The sequence below is a fragment of the Rattus norvegicus genome, chromosome 5 (genome assembly GCF_021556685.1).
Source record: "Rattus norvegicus strain SHRSP/BbbUtx chromosome 5, alternate assembly SHRSP_T2T, whole genome shotgun sequence".
Lineage (NCBI taxonomy): Eukaryota > Metazoa > Chordata > Mammalia > Rodentia > Muridae > Rattus > Rattus norvegicus.
This window is the reverse complement of record NC_141538.1, coordinates 11757543-11783978: the sequence shown is the minus strand read 5'-3', so window position 1 is coordinate 11783978 and position 26436 is coordinate 11757543. Positions and strand designations below refer to the sequence as shown.

General features: G+C 44.4%; 1 protein-coding gene and 1 long non-coding RNA gene across 9 annotated transcripts in view; one reads left to right on the top strand and one right to left on the bottom strand.

Moving 5' to 3' along the window:
* Sulf1 (sulfatase 1) overlaps window positions 1-26436 on the top strand; it is a 162076-nt gene that overhangs the window by 6496 nt on the left and 129144 nt on the right. For 3 of the 8 annotated variants that reach the window (XM_087660222.1, XM_087660225.1, XM_087660230.1), the window contains exon 1: window positions 20285-20560. The gene's annotated coding sequence lies outside the window, so the exon portion shown is untranslated. 8 annotated transcript variants of the gene reach the window in all.
* LOC148005626 (uncharacterized) lies at window positions 1106-8292 on the bottom strand. The gene is made up of 3 exons (XR_015620615.1): window positions 7966-8292; window positions 6046-6290; window positions 1106-1223 (listed from the first exon to the last, which is right to left on the bottom strand). It is a non-coding gene; the product is annotated as an uncharacterized LOC148005626 (long non-coding RNA).

The window sequence follows — 26436 nt, the reverse complement described above, 5'->3', positions numbered from 1 at the left end:
CAATTCTCAAAGACTGTTCTATGACAGCACACTCGTGCACATGCCAGCGCATGCACAATAATAAATTTAAAGGAAAGATTCTCCCTGAGCACACCCTTGGGAGGCTGAAGCACTTAGATTACTACACGTTCCAAAGGCTAGCCTAGGCTACATACTGAGTTTTCTGAGGTTGCAGTGACCTTGGGGTTTTAAGGAGCTTTCTAAAGAGAACTGTGTATTTTAAGATTGAGACTCAACAGCTAAGGGCCTAATTATAGATAATTTGAAGGTTCTAGAGATAATCCAGTGAGTAAAAGCCCTTCCTGCTCTGACAGAGTGCCTGGGTCCCAACCCCTAGACAGCGGTTGCAGCTCCCTTTAACTCCAGTTCCGGGGACTTAATGCCCTCTTCTGGCCTCTCTGGGCATTGCATGCCCAGACTAAGAGACATCCTCTTACACTATAAACAGAAATAAAACTAATAGTATATATTTTGAAATCAGAGAGATCAGCCCTGATATTTTCCTCACCTTATGAGTAGCTTTACTTTTGTTTTATTTCTTGTGCTTTAAGCTTTAGCCAATTCTTACGTTACCATGGGCCCAATCTTCCCCTGATATACAAACTGTAGTTGTGAGATCCTGAGGTGTGAGCTTCAGAAGAATCCCACGAGCTAGAGGAAGGGTTATTTGGATTCAGACTGTGTCCATTTTGATGATCCTTTACAAGTGTGACCCTGTGACTATTGTCTTCAAAATGTGTCCCACAAATATGGCTTAGCACTCCTTTACCTTTCTACGACACAGCATGTTTCTTAAACAGGCTTCCTGCCTGTGTAGCATACCTTAACCTTCACCTGCCAACAAGCAGTCATCTAGTGAGCACAAAGAGCGTCCCGGAGGACAGAAGGACTAGGCAGCATCCCAAAATTTGGGTAAATTCAGCATTCATTTTACAGGAAGCACATCCCAGAAGGAGAGACCCCACAAATCCTGTTCTGCATTTCCCTCCTGAGAGCTTTATACTAGCCAAAGGAAAGGAGGTGTTTGCAAAATGACAGATGTAGTAAAGGACATGTACTATTTTCTATTTGGCACATCCCAGGATTCCCACAAATTACCAATTCTTTTCTCTGTATCTCTGCATTTATTACGGGAATTTAGGAGTGAGTTCACCAGGAACCAGAGCAGAGTCCACTTTCTAGTTGAGGCTTCTGTGTTGTAACGAAGAGCTGTGCTGAACCTCCTAAATGAACAGGAACCAAAAGGGACATTAGCAAGAAAGCAAAGCTTTGGCTCACACACAAACGCGCGCGCGCACGCACACACACATGCACACATACACATGCACATACACAAACACACACGCGCAGACACACACATACACACATGCACACACGCACACGCACATACACACACACACGCAGACACACACATACACAATCACACACACACACGTACACACGCACACACGCACATACACAAACACACACACGCAGACACACACATACACACATGCACACACACACACGCACACACACATGCACACACACATACACACATGCACACATACACATGCACATACACAAACACACACACGCAGACACACACATACACATATGCACACACACACACGCACACACACATGCACACACACACATGCACACACACATACACACACATGCACACATACACATGCACATACACAAACACACACGCAGACACACACATACACACATGCACACACACACACGCACACACACATGCACACACACACACACGCACGCACACACACATGCACACATACACATGCACATACACAAACACACACACGCAGACACACACATACACACATGCACACACACACGCACACACACACATACACACACACACACACACAGACACACACACACCATAGCAGTGCAGAGAATTTTGTGGGAAAGTATCTGTTATTACTGCTAATTAAATAAAAGGGGTGCCAATAGGGCCCTCTGTTGGAGAGCTAATATGAAGTTGGCTGAATATAGACATGTGCAGATGGATCAGAATATGATTCAGGTCCAAGATTTCGGAACTGCCATCTAGGGGAAAATTTACCCACCTTCTCTTTTCCTCAGTTTCCCTGTCTTTAACATGTGAAATGACCATCGCACATCGTGATATACTGTAGCTGCACAAAGGTCTGTGTTTCCCTCTCACTGGGTGTGGAAGAGAATTGTTCGTCAAACACCTGCCCTTCTTCAGTACTTGTATTTGCCTATTTGCACCATAAATGGACTCTCCGTCAAAGTGAAAGGGAAGGAAAACAGAAGCAGTGATGGAGAAAAGGAAGAGAGGAAAGAGAAGAGGCAGTTATGGCTGGCCCTCAGAGCACTCTGAGCACATCTACAAATGTGTCAGGTCCTATTAAAATCACCAGATCGCCAGATTCCAGACTCTTGATACATAGGGCAGAGATGCTGGTGTTGCCGTTTAAACCAACACTTTAAAAAGGAGAGATGGGTCAGGGGAGATGGCTCACTAGGCAAAGGCAATTTGTGTTCTGTCCTGAGAGCCCACGTGGTGGAAGGAGAGAACCACTTGGGCGGCTTTCCTCACCCTCTGCAGAGCGTTGTGACGCACAAGCACAAGCACACACACACTCCTAATAAAATGCATTTGAAAGGGGTTGGGGGAGATATGGCTTGGTGGTTAAGAGCACTTTCTGATCTTCAAGAGACTGGGGGTGGAGTCCCAGTACCCGCAACCACATGTAACTCCAGATCTAGCAGATTCATGCCTCTTCTGTTTTCCGTGATGCCAGGCATGAACATATACATACATACATACATGCAGGTGGAACTCCTATAACACATAAAACAATTAAAAGTTTAAAAAGAAGGGGGCTGGAGAGATGGTTCAGAGATTAAGAGCATTGACTGCTCTTCCAGATGTCCTGAGTTCAATTCCCAGCAACCACATGGTGGCTCACAACCATCCATCATGGAATCTGATGCCCTCTTCTGGTGTGTCTGAAGCAACAGTGTTTTTAGAGGTTATTATGTGGTAGAGGTTTGTTTCATCCAAACCACATTTGAAATAACTTCACAGTGGAAATATGGGTAAAATCTGTAAACACAGAATTATGAGATGGCTCGGCAATTGATCACTTATGGATGCCTCCCTGCAGCCACCACACACACACACACACACACACAGATACACACACACACACACAGATACACACACAGACACACAGATACACACACACAGATACACATACACACAGATACACAGACACAGACACACAGACACACACAGATACACACACAGATACATACACACAGATACACACACAGAGATACACACAGATACACACACAGACACACACACAGATACACAGATACACACAGATATACACACACAGAGATACACACACAGATACACATACACACAGATATACACACATACACACAGATACACACACACACACACACAGATACACAGATACACAGAAACACACAGATACACACACAGATATACACATACACACAGATACACACATACACACAGATACACACACAAATACACACACAGATACACACATACACACACAGAGATACACATACACAGACACACACACAGATACACATACACACAGATAACACACACAGACACACACAGACACACACACAGACACACAGATACACACACACACACAGATACACATGCACACAGATACACACACAGATACACACACACAGATACACACACAGACACACAGATACACACACAGAGATACACAGATACACACACAGATACACACAGATACACACACACAGAGATACACATACACACAGATACACATACACACAGATATACAGACACACACACAGATACACAGATACACACACAGAGATATACACACACAGATACACACAGATACACATACACACAGATACACACAGATACACATACACACACAGATACACACACAGATACACACATACACACACAGAGATACACATACACAGACACACACACACAGATACACACAGATACATACACACACAGATACACACACATACACAGATACACACACAGATACACACCCACATACACACCCCGAACACAGACAGACAGACATAGAGAGAAAGGGCCAGAGGGAGGGAAGGAGGGTGAGGGGGGGGCAGCCTTCTCTTCCAAAGGTCCCAGGTTCAGTTCCTAGCACCTACATGGCAGTTTACAACTGTCTACAACTCCAGGTTCCAGGGAGCCGATGCCCTATCTAGCCTCCCTGGGCACTGCATACATGCGGTCTACTTATGTTCATGAAGACAAAATTTTATACTTACAAAAATAAATACTTAAACTATGTGAATGTAAATTAATTCCAGTAGAGTTCAAACTGACAAAATCTAACTCTGATCATTGATAGATATGAAACAGGAATCCAACTCATGTTTTCAGAACTAAGACATTTCCTCTTAGACTCAAAAGAATCTTTTCTAAGATTAGAAAGAAGAGGGGCAAGGAGCAAAAGGGGAGACGGGAGACGGGAGAGGAGGGGAGGGGAGGAGAGGGGGAGGAAGGAAAGGGCATTATTGATTGGCCAAGTAGAATTCTGGTATTTCTGAGTTTGGGAACGTAATGAAGTTTCAAGTCAGAACACCAAACTACTTCTGCAAAACATCCATAATTCTCTTCTTTCAACTAAGATAATGCTGGTGGAAAGGAATGTAAAATTTAAAGAGAGTCTAGAGGCAAAAGAGATGAAATATTTAAGTTGCTTCTGCTCATAAACCTTCAGATTTTCCGTGGAAGAGCTTGATTGATAGCCTCTTACAGAATGTATAAATGACATGTTGTACAAATGATATACTCTCACAGACTCCTTTCTTCCCTACCAAAAAATGTTAATTGGTGCATGGTAATTGGACAAATTTGTGGAGTCGAGTGTGACATTTGACACATATTTACACTATGCAATGATGCAATCAAGGTAATTAACATTCGGCATAGTTCTGGATTTTAAGATTTGGGAAAGGTTCCGGGATGGGCTGGAAGTTTCTTTGCACCGAAGCCTGGCCCTGAATTCTTCCATCTCCCATTTCTAGGTCCTCAGAAGTATGGCTACCTCATTTTATTAATTTTATTTCAATCCTGTAATTGCCTCTCTACAACAGAGGAAGCGGTCCTTAGGGGAGCAGCAGCCTAATGCAGTAGGTGGTTTCCAGGCGTAGGTATTGTTTCCTTTAAAGAGGATGAGCATGTCAGTCATTTCAGCCCCTCGAACTTTATCCTGGGGGGGCACTGTCACCAAAGGAACATGGAGCTTGAACCGGCATGATTCGCAATCAAAATATATTTCTCTAAAAACTTATTTTCTTTGTAATTATGTGTGCTCGCATAAGTGTGCAGGCTTGTACAGGCATTTGCAGGTGCCCATTGGAGGACAGAGGGGGCACCAGATTTCCTGGCGCTGGGGTTACAGGTGACTGTCAGCCCGTAATGGTGCGCTGAACTGAAGGGTGGCCATCTGAAAGAGCGGTATGTACTCTTAACAGCCAAGCCATTCTCCAGCCCTTAAAATGCATTTTCTAGTCCATGAAAATGTGTGGAAATAGCAATGACCATGAAGACTAGACAGCATTTTGGTTCCTCCACAGGGACCTGGGTTCCAGTCAAGTTATTAATGAGGACTTTGGCTCGGATTATAATATGCAGCTGAGTACTCTGAAGCAGCTACTTTGGTTCCTCCGGGAGGTCAGCCAACTAGAGTCTCAGAACCTGTAATCTATTTCTCACTCGGAGTTGCCGGGCATGAGGGAATGATTGACACGAGCCAGTTTATATTTGAAAACCATTAATGGCTGATAACTGGGCTGATGAGACATCAGCACAAGGAAGGAAGACCTAATACCCAGACTCTGAAGTCGGATTGAGAGCGATCACATGCAACAAAGCATGGGGCTGGGCTGCATAGCTTCCAGTTTCCTCCCGCACCCACCTAGCTCAGTAGGATAATGTCCGTGAAGGAAGGTTCTTCAGTGAGGTCAAGGAACAGGAGCTACTATTCAGGAACTTACATTGAAACAGGATCTTACGTAACTCAGGGTGGCCACGACCTCACTGTACAGCCAGGGATGATCCTGAACTTTAGACGCTCCTGCCTTCTTCCCAGAAGGGCCAGGATGACAGGTGTGCAGAGCCTCATCCAATTCTCTCCAAAGCTCCATGTCAAATTCCAATTCTCAGATGTGTTTCCGCAGGTTAAGTGTCCAGGCCTGTCTTGGCATCACAAAGGCTTCATGAATTGGAGAAGTTCAGAGTTCTTAATAAAAGAAAGGGAAGCAATGAAGTAGAAGGAAAAAGAATACCCATGCAGTCAAAACACATTTTGTCATAGACTCACTTTCTTGACACAGATACAAGGACAGAAAACAGAGAAAAAATAAACAGGAAAGCTTTAATGTTGGGCCGGGGAGGTAGCTCAACTGTAAGTGTTTGCTTTGCCAAGTATAAAGTTCAGCCCCCAGAATCCACATTAAAATAAATAAAGAAAAAAAGAAAGAAAGAAAGAAGGAAGGAAGGAAGGAAGGAAAGAAAGAAAGAAAGAAAGAAAGAAAGAAAGAAAGAAAGAAAGAAAGAAAGAAAGAAAGAAAGAAAGAAAGAAAGAAAGAAAGAAAGAAAGAGGGAAGGAAACCTCAGGTGGCTGCCTGTGCTTGTAAACCGGAGAGGCAGAAACAGCTATGTCCCTGGATTTCATTGGCTGAACCAACTAGCTCGGCCTACTCACTGAACTCCAGGCCAATGAGAGGGCCTGTCCCCAAAACCAAGGTGGATGGTACCTGAGGAAGGACACTCAAGACTGTAATCTGGACTTTACATGCATTTGCGAGTGCGTGCGCGCGTGTGCGCGCGCGCGCGCGCGCGCGCGCGCACACACACACACACACACACACACACACACACACACACACACACGAGTACCAAAAAACATGTTTAACAACTGTTTTTGCTCCAGGAATATCTATTAATATTCCACTACCAGTCTAGTTCAGTCTACAAGTGAATCAGGAGCAGAAGCATGGGACGGTAGAATAGCTGAACCCTGGCTGCCTCTTTGGTTCCTGTGAATTATATTTCCCAGCGAGCAAATAGTAAACTAAAATGCACGTTTTGTTGTTTCCTTGATAACTTCTCAAGACAACGCGCTGATAACTGCAGTGGTCACCGCACAGAAAAAGAAGCAGGCGGTGCTGTGGGAAACCTCAGAAACAGTGGGAACCCGGGGCTGCAGCCAATAGCGAGATTAGGAGCAAACTGATAGTCTTTAAGGAACTCGCTGTTTCTTTGCCTTTGTTTCCATTCTCCATCTAGATCAGTTTCTTTTCTCTTTCATTGACAAGCCCTTCTCTCTCCTTAAGCCTGCAGGGATAAACTGTTGAGCGGACAGAATGGCCCATGTCGGCAATCTCACACTTGGGAGGTAGGGACTGGAAAGTTCAAGGCTGCCTGGTCTGCACAGTAAGTTCCAGGCCAGATAGGACCTATGTGGCGAGACTGTCTCAAATCAAACAAAATAAAGATAACCTTGCAACTAACTCGGTAGACGATAGAGGGACGGGAACAGTCTGCAGCGTTTAAGTTTCTGAATTGAGTTCCAAACCCTCTCTGGTCTCCACTAAGCTTGCGACCTCTCTTGGATGGGTCTTTCTTTCATGTCATCTACTTGAGGTCAGCTCATTAGCAGTTTTTACAGCTTCCCTTATGGACATCCACACCCCTTCACGTCTCCCTACCCCACCCTCCCTCCATGAACTTTTAGCCTCTTGATGAAACTGGTCTCAGGCATCCTGAGCTTACACCTTACCTCAGTGATAAACCAGTTGCTCACACTGCATTCTGGACTGAGCCTGACTCCCGAAAGGATTCCACAGACCATAGCTCGCCCACCCATCTTGGTTTGATGAGAAAGATTCCTGCACCCCAACCCTGGTACTCACCCCTATACCTCAATGAAACTTTCTTAACCAACCCGTTCCAGCCATCAATCTTCTTTCCTGTGTGCTCTCTTTCCCCTTAAAAGGTTGTCATCATTTCAGCCCTTGGTTATGCACAAATCTGCATTATTGCCATTCCTCACAGATTTTGCTTCCTTATCCTTGGGTGATTAGACTCTGTGACTGGGGTGAGGTTTAAGCCTGTGTTGTTAAGCATGGCTTGGAGATCATATGTCCTTCCGTGCTCCAGACCCTCATTACAGTTAGAGTGGTCAGAGGAAACTGGGCTAGAAATTACACTTGGTCATTAAGACTTTCAGGACACTAATCAGCGCAAATCCGCTGCTACCCCGGGCATCTTCTGACAACATAGAAGATACTCTCACAGACACTGATTGTCTACCTCAAACAGTTTTCCATCTTCTGCCCACATCACTCTCCAGGGCAGCTCAGAGCCAGCTGGATTCCAGCCAGAAACAGATTCAGAGAGACAATAGGCCAACTCTGATCCCCATCTTTCTTGATTAGATGTGAAATTGTATAGCTCGGTGTCTTTCACATGCCAGCCACTTGGAGCTCTACGCTGTCAATTAATTTCTCTTGAGAGTTGAACTGAGGAGGCCGTGACAATTACGGTTTTGAAGACCTGTAAAATTAAAGCCAGACCAGATTCTTAAGGAAGGCGCTAGGGGACAGACCCATCTATCTGCTGCTCGAAGTGAGTGGAAATACCTATAAACTCCATGGAGAATCTCCCTCCCTTTCTCTCTCTCTCTCTCTCTCTCTGTGTGTGTGTGTGTGCGTGTGTGTGTGTGTGTGTGTGTGTGTGTGTGTGTGTGTGTCTTTCTCTACACACACACACACACACACACACACCAAAATTGTGGTTTGATTATAAGAGTTACTTGTCTAGGCATGGAAATCTTTGTAGGACATTTAGAAAGCACATGAGAAGATATGGCTGATATATTCTGTAAAGAGAGTGAATCTTGTGTGCTGAATTATCCCCAAATAATTTAAAATCGGAGGTTCTAGGAAGTTACTGAAATAGAGAATGTTAGTAGAACGAATATCTTGGAGCATATCTAAGGAGCTTTAACCTCTGAAGAGAGATGATGGAACTTGTGGAGAGAACTGCCAGAAGCCGGAGACTCTTTCCTTCCCTTTGCTTGCTTGCTTGCTTTGGTTCTCGTTTCCCAAGACAGGTCTTCTCTGTGTGGTCCTGGCTGTTCTGGAACTCACCTTGTAGACCAGGCTGGTCTCAAACCCAAGATCTACCCGCTTCTGCCTCCTGAGTGCTGGGATTAAGGGTGTGCGCCCTACTTTCCTTCTTGTAATGAGATAAACCAAGGACCTTTTGTATTAGGAAAGTACTCTGCCACAGTTATATTCCTAGTTCCCAGAGAGAGAGAGAGAGTTTCTACAGTGAGAACTCCACAATGCAGGTATTATATTAGGGTTGGGGTTAGGGTTAATGTTAAGTCCAAATTAAAGCTGGAGAGGTACCTCAGTGGTTAAAAGCACTGGCTGTTCCTGCAGAGGACGGAGCACCAACTCACAACCAGCTGTTACTCCAGTCCCAGAGTGATCGGACACCCTCTTCTGGCTCTCAAGGGCACTGCAGTGCACGCACTCATTCACACATAGAACAAAATAAATAAAATGTTTAAAAACTCCAAATCTCCTGGTTACCACTGGGACTGATGTGAGTTCATGTTCAGATCCACAGGAAGACCTAAGGGCATGAAATTCTTTCTTCCTCGACCATGGACTCTCTGGCTAAGTTTCTAATTGAAAAACTGAACAGTACGAAGAATTATAGAGAAAAATGTCTTTTTTGGGTATATTTATGGCGAAAAACCTATGCCAAAACAAACAATTAGCATTGTTGCTCTGAAGAATGTGTGAACCTCTGTGCTAAAGAACTTTGCTTTTCTGTTCATTTGTTTCTCGTAGTGTGTGTGTGTGTGTGTGTGTGTGTGTGTGTGTGTGTGTGTGTATGAGTGTGTGTGTGTGTGTGTGTGTGTGTGTGTGTGTGTGGTTTTGGTGGGGTTCTTTTAGAGACAGTCTGGATACAAAGCCTAGTCTAGACTCAAACTTGCTAGAGTCCTCCTGCCTCCTGGCTACTTCCCAAGTGCTCAGACAACAGGAGTGCACCCCCACACTCTTTATAATGGCATTTGGAAAACACCCACTGAACGCTATTCATCCTCCTTCTAAAGATCTTCATTGAGCTAAGCCATGGGAAGTTAGCTATATTTGAGGAAGCAAAGAAGAGCTGCCACTGCTGAGCACTAGAAAGGCAAAGTTGAGGGAACACAGCATTTCTCTGATCCTGAGGCTGGAGGAGGAGCAGCCAGTGTGAGAACCCAGGACTTTTGGTGGGACTGATGGACATTCATTACCACAGCCCCCATTAGAAAGCGACTGAAGCCTCTCCCTACCCATAGAACTCCTGATGCCTACTGTTTCGCTCTTCCGTTTAAAATTTTTCTTTTTTTTCGGAGCTGGGGACCGAACCCAGGGCCTTACGCTTGCTAGGCAAGTGCTCTACCACTGAGCTAAATCCCCAACCCCTAAAATTGTTTTTCAAAATATAGCATACTTTGTCAGTAGTGGGCAAGCTTATTGAATTGAGCAGCTGAACTGTCACCCAGCAACAAAATGTCATTTGTAAGATTTCCTTGTAATGGGGCTTTTCCAAAAGAAACAGAAGAGCTACGTTTTCTGTACTACAGTGAAATTCAGGAATGTAGATAGAATTATGCATCCACATAAGTTATGCTTAAAGCTGATCTATATGCAAGGAAAACACAATTACAATTGGTTAACAAGCGTATATATGCGCCTTATTTTATGCTTCTCCTTTTGCACCATAAGAAAACAACTTAATAATCTGAAATTAAAAAGATCTCTTGTCAAGGAGCAAGTATGGTTTTTTGGTGTTTTTTTTTAACTTTTTGAAAATTGCCTTTTTGTTTAGGTTCCATATTTCTTCTTTGTTGTTGTATCTAAAGGAAACCATTATGATTTTCAGAGCGGTGAAAGATATATGTCGTAGGACAAAGAGTGGGTTTGGTGTATTTTGTTCATGTTCTAATTCGCTAGAAAATGTGATGACAAATCTGGCTAGGACTATGCAAATGTTGGGCTTACCTAGATTACAGCTTCTGATGGGTTATTTTGTTGGCAGTGTGAAGATAACGTAGCAGAGTAACCCATTTCTGTGCGCAGGAAGTGCGTTACACAGTGAGTGCTAGAAAGAGTCTGCGGTCGGCCATGCCTTCCGTGTCCACAAGAGTTGTCCTCACGCCATCTATCACCAAGTAAGCCCTGCACCTCATCAGTCTGCGGGTGCAGACTGCTCACATCACAGTAGTCCATGGGTGGGAGTGAAGGGAGAGCACACACTGTTGTCTTTGATGGAAAAACCAACGTGCGTGACGGAAAAACCGTGCGTGACGGCAGCGGCGGCGGCTGCAGAGAAGCTCTCCTGTTCTGCTAAGTCAGTTCCGTCCTTTCTCCTGTCTTTTCTCAAATATGTTCAATTACCACCACTGCAAAACACACATGAAATGACAAAGGCGCCAGGCTTATAGAAGGACAACTCAAAACGATGAGCAGGAAACTTCCTTTTGTTCTCCCACCACCGAGACACATTGGGCCCAACCATCAGCTAGTTGCACAGCGAGTGGGCTTCTTGTCTGCACTGTGCTACAAGTTGTGAGCCCTCTGGGCATAGTTTAATTTTTCTCCATAGTCAGCTACCTACTGTGAAATTGACTTTCGGTGGGTGGAGACCAATGTGAGTATTCTGAGATTGTTACACGTGTCTAGGTAATGATGTTTGAAAGGGTACACGGACCAAATGTATCTTCAATTCATGGTGTTTGTCGTTTTCAACATCCCGATCTGGCTGTAACCCCACCATAAGTTGAGGGATATGTGTCCCTGAGAATGTTCTTTATAAGGCTAGCCAATTAAGACGATTCATCAACCACAGATTCATCTGAGTAACTGACTTCTTGACTAACCATTTTCCATTAAATTTGCAACTCTTTTTAGCTATGCGGGTTTTAGTAAAGAAAGACAAGCACAGGAAGGTTGAGCACACACAGCAGAGCTGACAAGCCACAGGGTGAGGACACAGATCCATTTCACTAGCTTTCTGTAATCCATCTGTGCAAACTGAAAAGTTAACGTCCACTTAAATGTCCTTAGAAACCGTCTTCCAGTCAGTCGCACATGCCTGGGCCACCGGTCAAGGACAATTCATAATTTAAGTTTGGATTTCTTTGTTTTTTCTTTTTGAGATGAGAATATCATTATGTTGTCTAGGACACGCCTTAAATCTGACTGAAATAATCCTGCCTCTGCCTCACACACTATGTAATGTTTTGTATTCTTAGGTAAAACATTAAAATTAAGTCTTGTATCATGTAATATTTTTATTCTTGAGTAAAACATATTGAGATATTAATACTTACTGATATAGTACCATGATGTGTACAGGTGAATTCCAGTGCATTTAGAAGGGATATATTTTCCTTTTCTCAGCACTCCTCTCTCTCTTTGGTTTCTCCCCAACTTCCGAGGAGAAGAAGCTGAGATCTAGAGTTGGACCCCTCCAACAATATGCCAACTATACACCAAAGCAGGATGGGCTGCCAGGAAACTAGATACTACACTCCCTCCCGCCCTTTCAGTCGTGCCTTTATTCATTTGTTTATTGAAGTTGTTATTACATTTATTCGCTTGTACACGCCATCACAGATATGTGGAAGTCGGAGGACATCACTCAGGAGTTGCTTCTCTTCTTCCACCACGTGGGTCCCCGGGATCAAACTCGGGTTGTCAGGCTTGGTAGCAAGTGCCTCTACCCACTGAGCCGGAGCCCTGGCCTGCAGTCCCTCTTCACTCTTTGCACTTCCCTTTCAGTCTCGTTGAGAGTTTAACCACGTTCTTTTCCTTCTATATGGTAATTATTTTAACCCTGCAAAATTCTATTCCAGAACATAGTTTGTAAGAACATATATTTTCATTAAAAGGCGGGTTGAAAAATCTTATCTGAATCCACAGCAGTCCCTGGCCCTCCCTAACTTTTCAACAATTGCTCATTTAATGAATGGGTGCTGTTTAGAGTTCTCTATTAAAAAGCTTTTAAGACATTATGGTCTAAATACTTAAACACAAGACCTAAAATTTAAGTTGGCTCAATTCACCAAACCTCAGCTTTATAGCAAAACGTAGTTTCAGAGAGAGAGAGAGAGAGAGAGAGAGAGAGAGAGAGAGAGACAGAGACAGAGACAGAGACAGAGACAGAGACAGAGAGAGAAGAGACAAATTATACCTTTAAATGATTATGTCAGCCCTTGGAAAGTTGAACTGCGCTCCTGGTAATTTGACAGATGCAGCCTTTGACTGGATAACTTTATTAGATTACAGTCACTTGTCTGTATGACAAAAAGAAAGGGGGGAAGAAAAATGATTTTTCCTTCCTTTTGCTCTAAGAAATAAAGAATTCAAACCTTTGGCAAAGGCCAGAGCAGGATCACAGCCTACTGTAGGAGACAGAGCACTTTCCTACCAAGCAATGAGTCGTGGACGGACTGTGGTGATAAACACCTTTCACTTTGCCTCCTCCTCTTCTCCCTCCTCCTCCTTCCCTAAAACCCAACCCAAAACAGAACAAGAAAACAGGGTCTCATAATGCAGCCCAGACTGGCCAGGAACTTGCTAAGTAAACCAGGCTGTCTTGATGTCACAGATCTGCCTCGCCCTTTGAAGGCACACTTCCAGTGGCCCCTTCTATGGTGTCTTCTCACTCTGAGCTTTCACGTGACAATCATCCTGATACTTTTTGCCCGAGAAAGACAGGTGAACACAGAGGCCCACGTTCACCCAGCTCCAGTTGCTTCTGAAAAGCCACCATAGCTTTAGTCCGGATGTTCCTGTTCAACACAAACACCTCAGGACTTTACGGCTGTGTGAGTGAATTGTGGGTAAAGTCTGCTTCGCCTGGAGTCAGGCAGCCTCTCTCAGGTTACTCAGCTTGGCCTTGCCTGCCCGTCGTCACTTCCATTCCTGCCCTGGCTCACACCTCAGCCTCTGCTTCATAGCAACATTGGCAGTTTTCAGCCCCAGACAGGGGGCTCTTGCAGGTTATGCCTGCTGAGGCCTTTTCTCTCTGTGTCACTGCACATCCTTATCAGTATCTCTCGGTCTGCGACCTCTGCAGTGGATCGCACCCCAGGTCCCATCTCTCACAAAGCCGGCTTCCTCTTTGGCCTCCAGCCTGTCTGTTCTCCTTGCCTCTGCCCAGCACCTCATCCTCGGCACCACATTAGCATCTACACCTCTATTTGCACACAGGGCCAGGTGGCAAACCTCATTAGTTTGTACTCAGTGTCTCCTCTGTCAGTTTTCCTTCCCCTAGTGCACCTTCGATTAAATCTTAACATTCTAACAGTACATGAAATTGGGAGCTCAGGCCATAGTTCAGTCAGGGAAGTACTAGAGACCTTGAATCCAACCCCAGAATCCATATGATGAGGTAGAAAGTGGTAGATCCCAGAGGCTAGATGGAAGGCCAGGCCAGTAAGAGACACTGTTTCAAAAGTCCAAGCAGAGAGCATTTGAGGTGTGTCAGAGGAAGTCAATCTCTGGCATCTACATGCGTGCACACACAAACACACATATATACTCATGTGAAAAATTTCATCTGCTAGGCCATCAAAGGACTCTTTATTCCTTGGTCTAAAGTCAGAGTAGCAGTGATGTTATTATCCTTCTCCATCTCTTTAACAAGGTTCTTACTGGTTTCCTATATACATACGTATGTATGTATGTATGTATATGTATGTATGTATGTATGTATGTATATGTATGTATGTATGCATGAATGCATATATGTATCACAGTTGTGTTTGGGGGGTTATCAAGGCTTGGCTCATGGTTCTGTCATAGAGGTATACCATCAACCCATGCCTTCTATGAGCATGTTTAAATATGAAAACCCAAGTGACTACCAGAATCACCTCTCAGCCAACACTCCATGGAAAGATAAAAAGTTTCCCATTCCCTAGAAAAGGTCTCATGGAGCGAGTGCCTACAGGACACACAGACTGTAAGATTTCCTGGGGAGGAGCATCTACAAGTGAAGTGTTGGCATCAACTACAAGGGTTCAGTTTACATTTTCCGACAATTTACACCTTTTTCCAGACCAATTATACTTCCTGGACGGCTAGAGCGCTTTTTCTATAATTCCCTAGGTTTTCTGAATAAGTAGGTTTTAAAAAAGAGTTTTCTGTGAAACTTTGGAGGAAAAGAACAGTGAGATTCTGGTAAAAGCTTGTTAGCTACGGTGCAACTCCATTGCAAGTGGAGGGGGTGCTCCTGCCGGACACAGACCCAACACTCACTGGTCCTTCAAAGGCAGCCCTGAGAGGACTAGACCAGTGCCCAGCGGATACTATAGACTGTTTAGAACCAGGCCCTTCAGGGAAGGAGGTGGTTTTGTGATGTCCTACTGCTGTTGTGAGTAGGGGAGTCATCTGCCTGCTTACTCGGCATGTTCTCTTGATTTCAGAGTCTTCCTCGAACCACTTCCAGGTCTTAGTAGGTACAACCAGAATTTGTCTAGTGAATGTGTTGTGTTCCTCCTACAGGATGTCAGTTCTTTTCCAGATCCTTCTGCATCTCATGATGACGTTCAACCAACTTGAATCTACGTGTCCTCAGGAAGCTATCGGAAGCCAATTTACTCAGTTAATTCATATCATTCTAAACGATTTCTCCTGACAGACTACTTCCGTTCTAAGCCCCAAGTACATTTTAATCCTAGGCAGGTTATTGGCTGAGGATAAATGATCTCGAATTTCTCATAAAGATGCCAGTCATTAAAGATATTAACACGCATTCTTTCCCCTTGGGTGGAAGGGAGCTGTGGCTTTAGCAGTGTTGGGCGCGCCGGCCTTCTATTGTCAAAGGCAGCGAATGATGAGAAAATCAATTTACTCCTCAGAATTAGTGAGGAAGTGAGGAAGCCTTTGAAGTGAGGGGATAGGCAGGGTCTCGCCTGGCTTCAGGAATAACATAAAAGCTCAATGTATACGTTGATAAAACGTTATGAAATTTCACAAGAGCTAGTCCCTACCCCCTTAGTAGAGGTTTGATGAAGAACAGATAGGGTTTAAATGAGTTCTTGTTCTAATATCGTGTGTTCACATGTAGGGCACAGCACCTGCAAGACAAGGCAGTGTGGTAAGGCAGAGCCCCAGTGTTAAAGTCGGTTGGGAGGTCTTAAGATATCTGCTTATTTTGTATGACAGAATCCAAGCGAACTTCATTACTGAGGTTTCCTTTTTTGAAACAAAGACTGGCCGTGTAACCCAAGTTGGCCTTGAACTATGTATAATGGGAAAGGGAAAAAAGGCACACATTGCTATTGCATTTTCCCTCTGACTTCCACAGCAGGAGAGCATCGTGCATGCTGCTCAGAGAACACTTCACATCTTTATTTTATAGACAGAGATGTGGAAGCAAGCATTTCAGGTCTCCTCATAGCCCTCCAAGTAATCCATGCCCTGCCAATGGTTTCCTGGATCCCTTTCTCCACCCACAAAGGGAAGATTAGGTCGTTGTTCAAGAATGACAAGCATTTCATATTTGGAAATAACTAAATAATAAAGTGCCTGGATTCTATAGAAATACGGGAAGAGAAGATTAATTTCAAACCAAAGTCTAGTGCAAACATGACCTTTCCATTGTAAATCTCACGGACAGGAAAGAAATTACATCAGAAGGTTTGTTTCTGGGGCTGAGAATTTGGAAATGTATTAATAATAGGATGTCTCAGATGAAAAAAACCTGTTTATTATAGTCTGCCATCCATGGAGATGAGAAGAATTCCTTCTGTTGCTTTTCCTGGAGGAGTGTAGTTAGTGACTTTAAATGACAGCCATGAAAGGGTCACCTTCTTATCCTTTGCCTGTAAGCAGTGCTGAAGTTAAAGCTCTCTAAGAAACGGACCATGCTACCGACGTCCCAGACCTCTAGGTGAGCAAAATAAAAATTAAAAACAGCAGATGGCAAAGCTCAGGGGTATAGAAATTAATAAAGGTTAGGCCTGGTTGACATTATTTGGGCTAAAATTTATTTCTACTTGTGAATAGCATGACGCTTAGCAAAGGTCCTAAGATGGCCTGTTTGGCAATAGGTCTGTGTAATAAATTCCTTTTAGTATTAGTATTAATATCTGCTCATTGTTTTGTTCTCTCAGTTCCACCCTAGAGCTCTGGGGACATTAGAGCTCACAGCACCTGGTGCTGAGCAGGGAAGATCTACTTAGTCACGTACTCATCGCCTGGGGGAGGAGGCTCAAGGCCGCTGTACTCTGGGACTGGGCCCACAGTGAACTGCAGACCCGGGGAGGCTGGCTTTTTGTATCCAAGATGGAGTTGTCTCTGTCTAGCTGGGAGGGCTTACAAGGGAGAGCAGGATTGGCTCCGTTGACAAATTCCCTGGCAGGACTGAGCTGAAGCCCAGGAAGCTGAGTTGGGTTGATGATGAGGTGTGCTGATCTGACTGACAGGGGACCAAGCCAAGTAGAGAGTCTTTCCTACTGGCAGGGCTGCAAACTGGGGGAAAAAACAGAGGAACTTATGGGTTTGGCCCTTAGAATGGTGCAATGAGGCCCCAAGATATCAGGCAGTATGTCAGACCTAAGTCACCTGTACCAGTCATACCATGGAATGATGCCCATTCAGAACCAAGTCAGCGTGGGCAGAAGTCTGTGGAACCAGGATCCGTAATGACTCTTCCCTCCTTCATGATTGCTTCCCTCCAGGATTGTGTTCTACAGATGAAAGATGGGTTACCACAGCCAGATTTGATTTTCCTATTGCTAAAATAAAGATAAGATGCCTATATTTCAGGGTACTGGCAGGTTAAGAATGCTCATTAGGGCGTGGGGTGGTAGCTCTTTCCCAGAGCTGGATTCTAGCCCCAGCACCCATATGGTGGCTCACAACCATCAGGTCCCAGAGGATCTAATGCCCTCTTCTGCCTTCTACGCACACTGCACACATGTGGTGCACAGACACATTATGCGGGCGAAACATCTATAGATACAAAATAACCAAAACAATAATAAGAACATCTTTGTAAAGGACACTCACTAGGGCTGGGGCTATGTAGAGGTCCTGGGTCTCTAGCCTCACCCTCTAAAATATAAAACAAACGTATATGAGCATAGCTAGCCCTGAGGTCTAAACCCCCAAACACTCGAGTTAAGGCTGAAATTCTCTAGAACCCGAATTGTATTTGATTGTTCCGAATTAGAGGGGGTGGGAAAATTATTCTAATTCACTGAGCATTCTGTATTCGATGGAGAGAGTTTGCTGTGTAGAAACAGCTCAAGTCTTTTAGATGACAGGATGAAGGTTCCAGACACCGGGTGTGGAATTTAAAGCATGCTGCTTTAGTCAAAGAACAGCAGAGGAAATGTCACCTAATACATGTTAATAAAAGCCTCAGGAAGACAGTGGTCACCCCGTGTGGTAACCCAGAGCACAGTTGCTTTTTTCTGAAGGCCCATACAGTTTCCATAAACTGTAGCCTCTAGCCTGTTAGTGCTGAAAATGCCACTGTCGGGGGATTATATGAAATGAGCTGTACTGTACTTCTTTTTAATTACACTGACTTATTTATACACGTTAGGCGTAATGCAGAGGTCAGAGGGCAGCTTGCTGGAGTCATTTCTCTCCTTCCTCAATGTGGGTCCCCGAGATCGAACTCAGGTTGCCAGGTTTAGCAGCAAGCCCTTTTACCAACTGAGCCCTCTCACTGGCCCATAGGCCATCCTTAAAGGACACCTTCTGTGGGTAATGGGGGCTTTCATAGGTGTTAGAAGTCCTGCTTCTCTGCAAACTTAGAGTTATGTTTGAAAAAAGACCACCCAAACTTAGCATCCCATAAAGGCTGTGCCTCAGCTTTTCCAGGTTCAAGGATGGATCCCAGGGTCTCGAGCACGCTAGGAAGCATGCAGCCTACCAGCACGGAGCATTCTCAATCACTCAAACATGGGAGGAGTACTGCAAACCCCTTACAGGTCTACTACATATCTACAACAACCAACTTCTCTGTTCATACGCAGGCTCTTCCTTCACTCAGAAGACACAAGTGAGGTCCAGTCAAACTGTAAGGTATTTCAGTGCCATCCAGACTTGGCGGCACACACCATTAATACTAGCAATGGCGAGGCAGCGCAAAGACAGGTAGATCTCTGTGAGTTCCAGGACAGCCATGGCTACAAAGTGAGACCTGATCTCAGAGTTCAGCAAGCTTACTAAGCTTCTGCTGTTCGGAGGCTAACACAACGGTTCCCAAGCACTCGAGGAGGGAGGCTTGGGTCATAGTAGCGAAATACAGTAAGATAAGAAAGAATTGGAGTGAGCTTTGCAGGGGAGCAGAGTTTTGAAATGAGCCTGAACACGGGTGTGAGTAAGGTCCTAAATGCAAGGACTGTTAAATCCACCTTTTGAGAGTGATTCGCTCTCTAAGATGCTGCCAGGAAGGTGATACTAGAGGGTGGGGCTGGAAGTACTAGGGTAGGAGTCATCATACCAGGAGGGGAATGCTAAGAGCAGGCAATAATAATAATAATAATAATAATAATAGTAATAATAATAACCTTAAAGAAGATACAGCAGCAAGCTAAGAGATGAGGACCATGACAGTTAACTTTCTCAGATGACCCTGTCTTGGGGGTGGGGGAGGGGACCTGTTGCTCTCACAAAGGAAAAAGCAGAGACCCAGTCAAGTTTCAAACAGAACTCCACAGAGCACAGGAGATTCCCTGCAAACTACCATTAGGAAAAGAAGACCAGGAATAAAGAGAACAGAGCACTGGGTCCGGGTGTAAGAACGATCTGTGTTTACTAAGTACTTGGCCCGATCGCCTGACTTTCCAAAGCCCACATCTTCCTCATCCATTCCATCCTGCCACAGACAGCTACTGTACTGAGCTCCAGGCGCCAGAACCGCATGCCTGGAAACCTTGACTCCCTTCCCGCCCCCTCCCCTCCCAGCTGGCCAGCTGCGACGCAGTTTGTTTGCCGAGGTTTGCATACTCCTATTGGGTTGCCTTTTTTTTCCAGTCAGTTCAGCAGTGTCCCGAAATTCACCCCCAGTGGAACTTGTGCCTCTGCTCCTCCTCTTCTTGGAACTGCCTTTTGTTTGTCTGGCAGAGCTGGGTCTATGGGGGTGTGTGATGATAATAATACGCCGGGCTTATATAACTGTGTCTTGCAAGCACTTCGCAGACAGTCCCTAATGAATCTTGGAGCTGGTGTCAGGCCGGGCAGCTTTATCTGCGAGTTGGAAATCCGAGGCCCAGAGGCCAGGAGAGAGGGCAGCTGGGATCAGAGGCCAGGCCTCCCTGGCTCCTGGAGCCTCTCAGAGGTCAGAGCGATAAGGAACAATGACTCTCCCATTGTGGAGGCAGAAGGAAGTCCCGCTGCCACCTAGTCTCTGCTCCTCTGCCCCTTCTATGCTCCCCGAGCCTTTTCTCTGGAGAAGACTTCCAAGGCGTCTTTTGTAAGTATGATAGTCTACTTTTGCTAGAAATAAGGCAAGTTTCCCTTCCTGCCTCTTGTGCACTTTGTGTTTTTATGATCCTACTCCTATTTGAGATGCTTAGATGATGGAAAACGAGTCTCTGGCCAAAGTTCTCCACCCTCCCAGTTTGGTCTCCCTTTAGGATACTAGAAGAGAAAAAAGGTTTCAGATGATAATTCACTTGACAAAATAACGCTCGGAGGAGGTGCTTAGCTTGACTAGTCTCAGTGCATGCTAGTCTAGCCTCGCCTGGCTCCATGCAGGCTGGCTTGCAGCCCTCTCAGGAAAGAGCCTGGTTACTCACTTGGTTTGCTGGGCAATGCAGAAATTGTAACTGTCTTCCTCTTCAGTGTCTCTGTCTTGGCTACTCACAATCTCAGGTAAATATAATCGCTGGACGTTTCTTTTTACACTATGAAATAAATTCCAACTTCCATGGGAGGCTTGAAACTTTCGCCGGCTTCTGTAAGCTGTGACAAACAGGGTGGCTTCAGTGGGCATGTTCGCTTTCATTAGTTTATTTTCACTGTAGGACCAAAGGGTTTAATATTAAAGAGGCATGGACAAAAGCTACTTAAGTGCTGGCAAAGCCCAGAGCCAAATTATTAAGCTTGCTCTCCATAAAGAATGCAGCGTTTGTGAAAGATTCAGCTTGGGGGTGTGGTGTTTGGCCTTTAGATGTCACCTCTCTACAAGTCAGTGGAGCAACAGAAGCAGGATGCAAGCTCTGAACAGGTAAAACTACTGCGGTTAATTGAAAGCCACAGAAATGAAGTTCTGTTGGAGGTAATGGTATAAATTGCATTTGTAAAACCATGACTGTATCTCCTCGTATCCTGAGAAATGGAAAATTATTATGGCTCGATACTGTTTTGAGAAAGAAAACTTAGAAATATACAGGGATGCCTGAGGTTGAATGCTCTAAGCACTGCGATTAGTCCACTGATTACATTAGTGAGTGATCAATTAGTTTGCTATATTAGACAGACTTGTGTCCTGTATGACAGTTTTGTGTGTGTGTGTGTGTGTGTGTGTGTGTGCGCGCGCGCGCGCACGCGCGTGCCTATCTAGATATCCACCCCCTCTGTTTTACATGCAATATGGACCAAATGGAGAAATTTTTTATCAAGTTTTAAAGATTTTCTTTAAGTCAGATGTGGTGGCCCATGCCTGCCTGTAATTCCAGCATTGAGAAAACTGAGCCAGGAAGATGGTGAGTTCAAGACCAGCCAAAGATACATAGGAAGCTCTTGCCACAGAAAAAACAAATAAGTAAATTGTTTAAATTAAATTTAAAAATCATATTTAAATTATATTTCTACTTAAATTATCTGTGACTATCAAGAAATTTTAAGATATAATTGCAGCTAAGCCCTAGTTATTTTACCTCTAAATTTGAATGGGATTTATCAACACTGTATGTCAGTGTCTACAAAGACCAGCCCTGTTATCTCAACCTTAGCCTCAGTGACAGCAGAGGGGACACAGACAGATAAGATCCAGATTGGAGTTTGTGTCACTGTCACCTGAGGACCAGCAGCAAGATTGAGCATTTCTCTATGAAATGAGTCAAAGCTCCACATCTCCAGGAGAATAGTGTTGGTAAAACAGGAAGGAAGTAAAAGAGCAAAGTAACAGGAAGTAATGTAGTATAGAAGAGTATCCAGCACAGGAAGTAATGTAGTATAGAAAAGCATCCAGCACAGGAAGTAATGTAGTATGGAAAAGTATCCAGCACAGGAAGTAATGTAGTATAGAAAAGTATCTAGCACAGGAAGTAATGTAGTATGGAAAAGCATCCAGCACACAGTCTGAACCCAGCACTATTTTAGTACATATGAGACTTTCCCATTTCTCTTGCTTTCATCTTTTTTAAGATTTTATTTATATGTGTGCCTGCCATGGGTTTGTGGGTGCCCATGGAGTACAAAAGAGGTGTTGACCTCCTGGAGCTAGAGCTGCAAGTGATTATGAACCACCTAATGTGGATGCTGGGATTTGAACTTGGGTCCTTTGGAAGAGCGAGCAGTATGTGCTTCTGCCTAAGCGTTGAGCCATCTCTCTAGCCTCTGTTTTGGCTCTTACTTCGCTAGTGAGCATCTACTGTGGATAGATGGCATGCTGTGTTAAGCAGTAGCAATACTCAGGTGGGTAAAATGTCTTGTCTTTAAGAGTTGTTCTGAGGAACAGACCAAAACAACAAATAGTTCTGTAATAGTTAGATTTTATACCTGAAAAAGAAGCGGGTTCAGGATTGAAAGAAGGGGCCCAACTCAGAGTGTTACTTCTGCCTCAGGAAGCCAGGAACTTTTCACAAGGTGATGGTGATGGGCTGGGTTTCAAAGAATAAGCAGCCGACAGGAAGAGCACAGAAGGGAAAAGCACTGCTGAACAGGACAGGAGGGATAGACAAGGCTATGAAAAGGGACTAGGAATTGAATCCAAGAGAGTTACATCAGTACAATGGTGAAACGCGTTAATTTTGGTGAGACGCTCACCCACAGCCCAGCTTCTCATCCACAGTTTATAGCTCCACCAGAGTGTGTTATTGGGGTTTTCATTTATTTGTATTTTATGTGCACTGGTGTTTTGCCTACATGTATGTCAGTAAAGGTGCCAGATACCCAGGTACTGACCGTTGTCAGCTGCCATGTGGGTGCTGGGAATTGAACTTGGGTCTTCTGGAAGAGCAGCCAGTGTTCTTAACTGACTGAGCCACCTCCCCAGCCTCTGATAGTGATAATTCTTCTGTCTGCTGTTTTTTGCAGCAAATGCAAGTCAGTGATGAAAGCATCTGTGGGCCAGAGCCCCTATTCCTCCATGTCCACTATTTTGGGGTCTGCTTTTCACTCAAAAAGAGACAAAAGAATTTTTGTAGAGCTGAGAAATGGAAAGCAGATGTGACTCATATTTCAGAAATATTCTTGCTTATTTGTATTCTCAATACGGGGCATCAATGAAGTCTATGACCTTCTACATGCTAGGCAAGGCCTCAACCCCAGAACTATACTTCGACACGAGTCCTAGAAAGATTTTATCCGTGTCTCCTTGACCATATGAAGTGTGGGCTGTGCAAAAGCAGTAAGTAGAACTCTGCAGACTAGGAGAACCGAGAAGAGACCATTGTGTCCAAATGTGAGATGCTGAGGCCTGGGCTGTGCAGGTAGACAACAGACTAAGATTCTAGACGTGTTCAGAAGGTCTCACATTCGTAACGTGGGCCTGGATGAACAGAATGAATGGACAGGAAATTTCTAATGTAGGTTCAGATGCAGGCAACTAAGTAGTTAGCTAGAGGAGGACACAGGGGAGCAAAAGGAGGTGCAAACAGAGAAGAATAGAATCCGCTGACGTTGGCAGTGTCGGTAGTAAGGAATTGTATCACTGAATAAAGATTAAAAAGGTGTTCGTATGTATATGTTTTAAGATGTGTATTTACATGTGTAAGTGCATGTATTTAAGTGTGTGTAAGTGAGGAGTATGTGAATAAGTATTGTGTAAGTGTATGATGTGTGTGTGTGTGTGTGTGTGTGTGTGTGTGTGTGTGTGTGTGTGTGCTAGATTACAGCCTGGGTTGTTTGTCATTCTTAGGCCCTGACTGTTTTGTTTTGTTTTTGAGACACTGGGACCTGAGACTCACCAGTTAGGCTAAGCTGGCTACCCAATCAGCTCCTGGGATCCTCCCAGCACTGGTATTCCAAACTCACACTCCTGCCATGCTTTATTCTGAAACCTGGGGCAGGGGTGGTGTGTGTGTGTGGGGGGGGGTAATCCCAGGTGCTCACACCCAAATGGCAATGCACTTTCCTGACTGAGCTACTCCCCCGCCCCACCTCAAGAACAGATTTTTACGAGTGTAAAACTGACAGATTTTCCTCTCTGTGATTTTGAAATGTAAAGACTAAGCCATCTTATGTCTTAACGTATCCTGGCTCACTGAACTTACTGCTTGACTCTTGGTCCCTGCTGTCTTCAGTCTTGGGTCCCTGCTGTCTGCCTGGCAGATTGTGATCTCTTTAGCTTCACCAGAGGAAGGCCATGTCTAGGTGACCTTAGTTTAGCCTTACAGTGAGCAATGCTTGCCATGAGCACTGAGCAGAGTGGAGCACTTTCTGGAGCATCATATATTCAAAGTTAGTCCTATTTGCCCAAAAAAGAGAAGGCCTCCCCCTTAGGCAGTTTGCATTTCACTTTGGGGGAGGCACCCCAAGACCAGAGCTTGTCTTTCCTTACCTGGCCCTGAAGAGGACTGCAACCCTTTCTTCTAAATTCCACCAGCCAGTCCCTGTCGCTCCTCAGTAGAGTGTGAGAGTACAGAGGAGGGCTGGGCAAACAGAGAAGCCTGCTTAACAGACAGGAAGCTGAGATTTTCCCAATCTTGGGGGTCTGATTACTTGATAACCTTGGGTTTCTCAAACCCTTTCACTGTTTCTAGGCTCAGCACTTAATCTTCTGTGGCAGAGCGTCTCGGATTTCCTGGATTTCTGAGCTCTCCCCCCCCCAGGTGAACATGGCAAAGTAAATGCCATTGGTTATGAAAGAGACTTAGCCCCAGACGTTGTTGCTCGGCTTGTGAAGATGTGTAATGTTTCCTCTCAGGAGGTAAACTGTATTTAAGCACCTATTTTAAAATGATTTCTACCTCTGACATAAAAATTTTAAAAACCATTTCTTAGATTGAATTTGACTATAAAATCAAATTTCTGATGGGTCATTCCCACCCACCAGTGACTAAAACTTATCTTTGACTTTGAGGAAAGTCAGGGGCTGGGGTTGATGTATCTCAACTTGTCTGGGTTTTGATTTGATGAAAATGTTCCTGCTTTTGCCAAAATGACTTGTCACTGCATGGTGGGAAGACTCAAGTCTAGTGGGAAGACTCAAGACACAGGCTAGACGTGTGGCTGTGGAAGAGACTTGTCTAGTTTGAGTGAAGCTAATCCTTTGACAGCGTGTCGTATGCATATAGGCACATGAGTATACATGGGTACACAGACATACACAGAATAAAAAAATCTACTTAAAAATTTAAAAAGAAATGAACAAATGTGAGGCAGGTGATATATACCTTTAATTCCAGTGCTTGGGAGGCTAAGGTAGAAGTATCGTGGACTCCAGGTGTATTCTGGTCTCATGTCATCGTATCTGAAGCAATCCTCTCATGCCTCACAGGCCAAGACTTCAGAAGTCTTTCTGTCCCACCTATAACCCCATTCTAGGAACAGAACAACAGATTAATGAACACAGGTGCATACATACACACACACATGCATACCTCATACAACACTTGAGTCTTGGGCCAAGAGATTGCTTACAGAAATTGTCTAATTTGGTAAAGGGAAAGGAACAAATGTCTCAGATCGAGACTACCCACTTTCTGGTCTAGTTTTCCAATGGGCTAAGAATTAATTCTTAATTTTACATCTTTTCAAAAAAATGCATTTGTTTATATTTTATGTGTCTGAGGTTTCTGCCTGTGTAGATTTTCATGAACCATCTGTGAGCAGTGATGACCAAGGCCAAAAGAGAACACTGGATGCCCTAGCACTGTCGTTACAGACAATTTGTGAGCCAGCATGTAGATGCTAGGAATTGAATCCAGGCCCTCTGCAAAAGCAGCCAGTAACCATAACTGCTGAGCCATCTCTGCAGCCACTAATTTTTAGTTTTTAATACCATTAAATTTATATTTTTAACCAAATATGAACAAACTCTAAGCTAAAGCAAGGATCACTTGCAGTTCAGAACCTGACCGCCTAAGTTTATGGTAATGATCAGTTACTGGGGTTACCCTGTGACGAGAGGGTAAGATGGAGATACAGGAATATGACCTGTGCTCCATGAACAATCTTCAA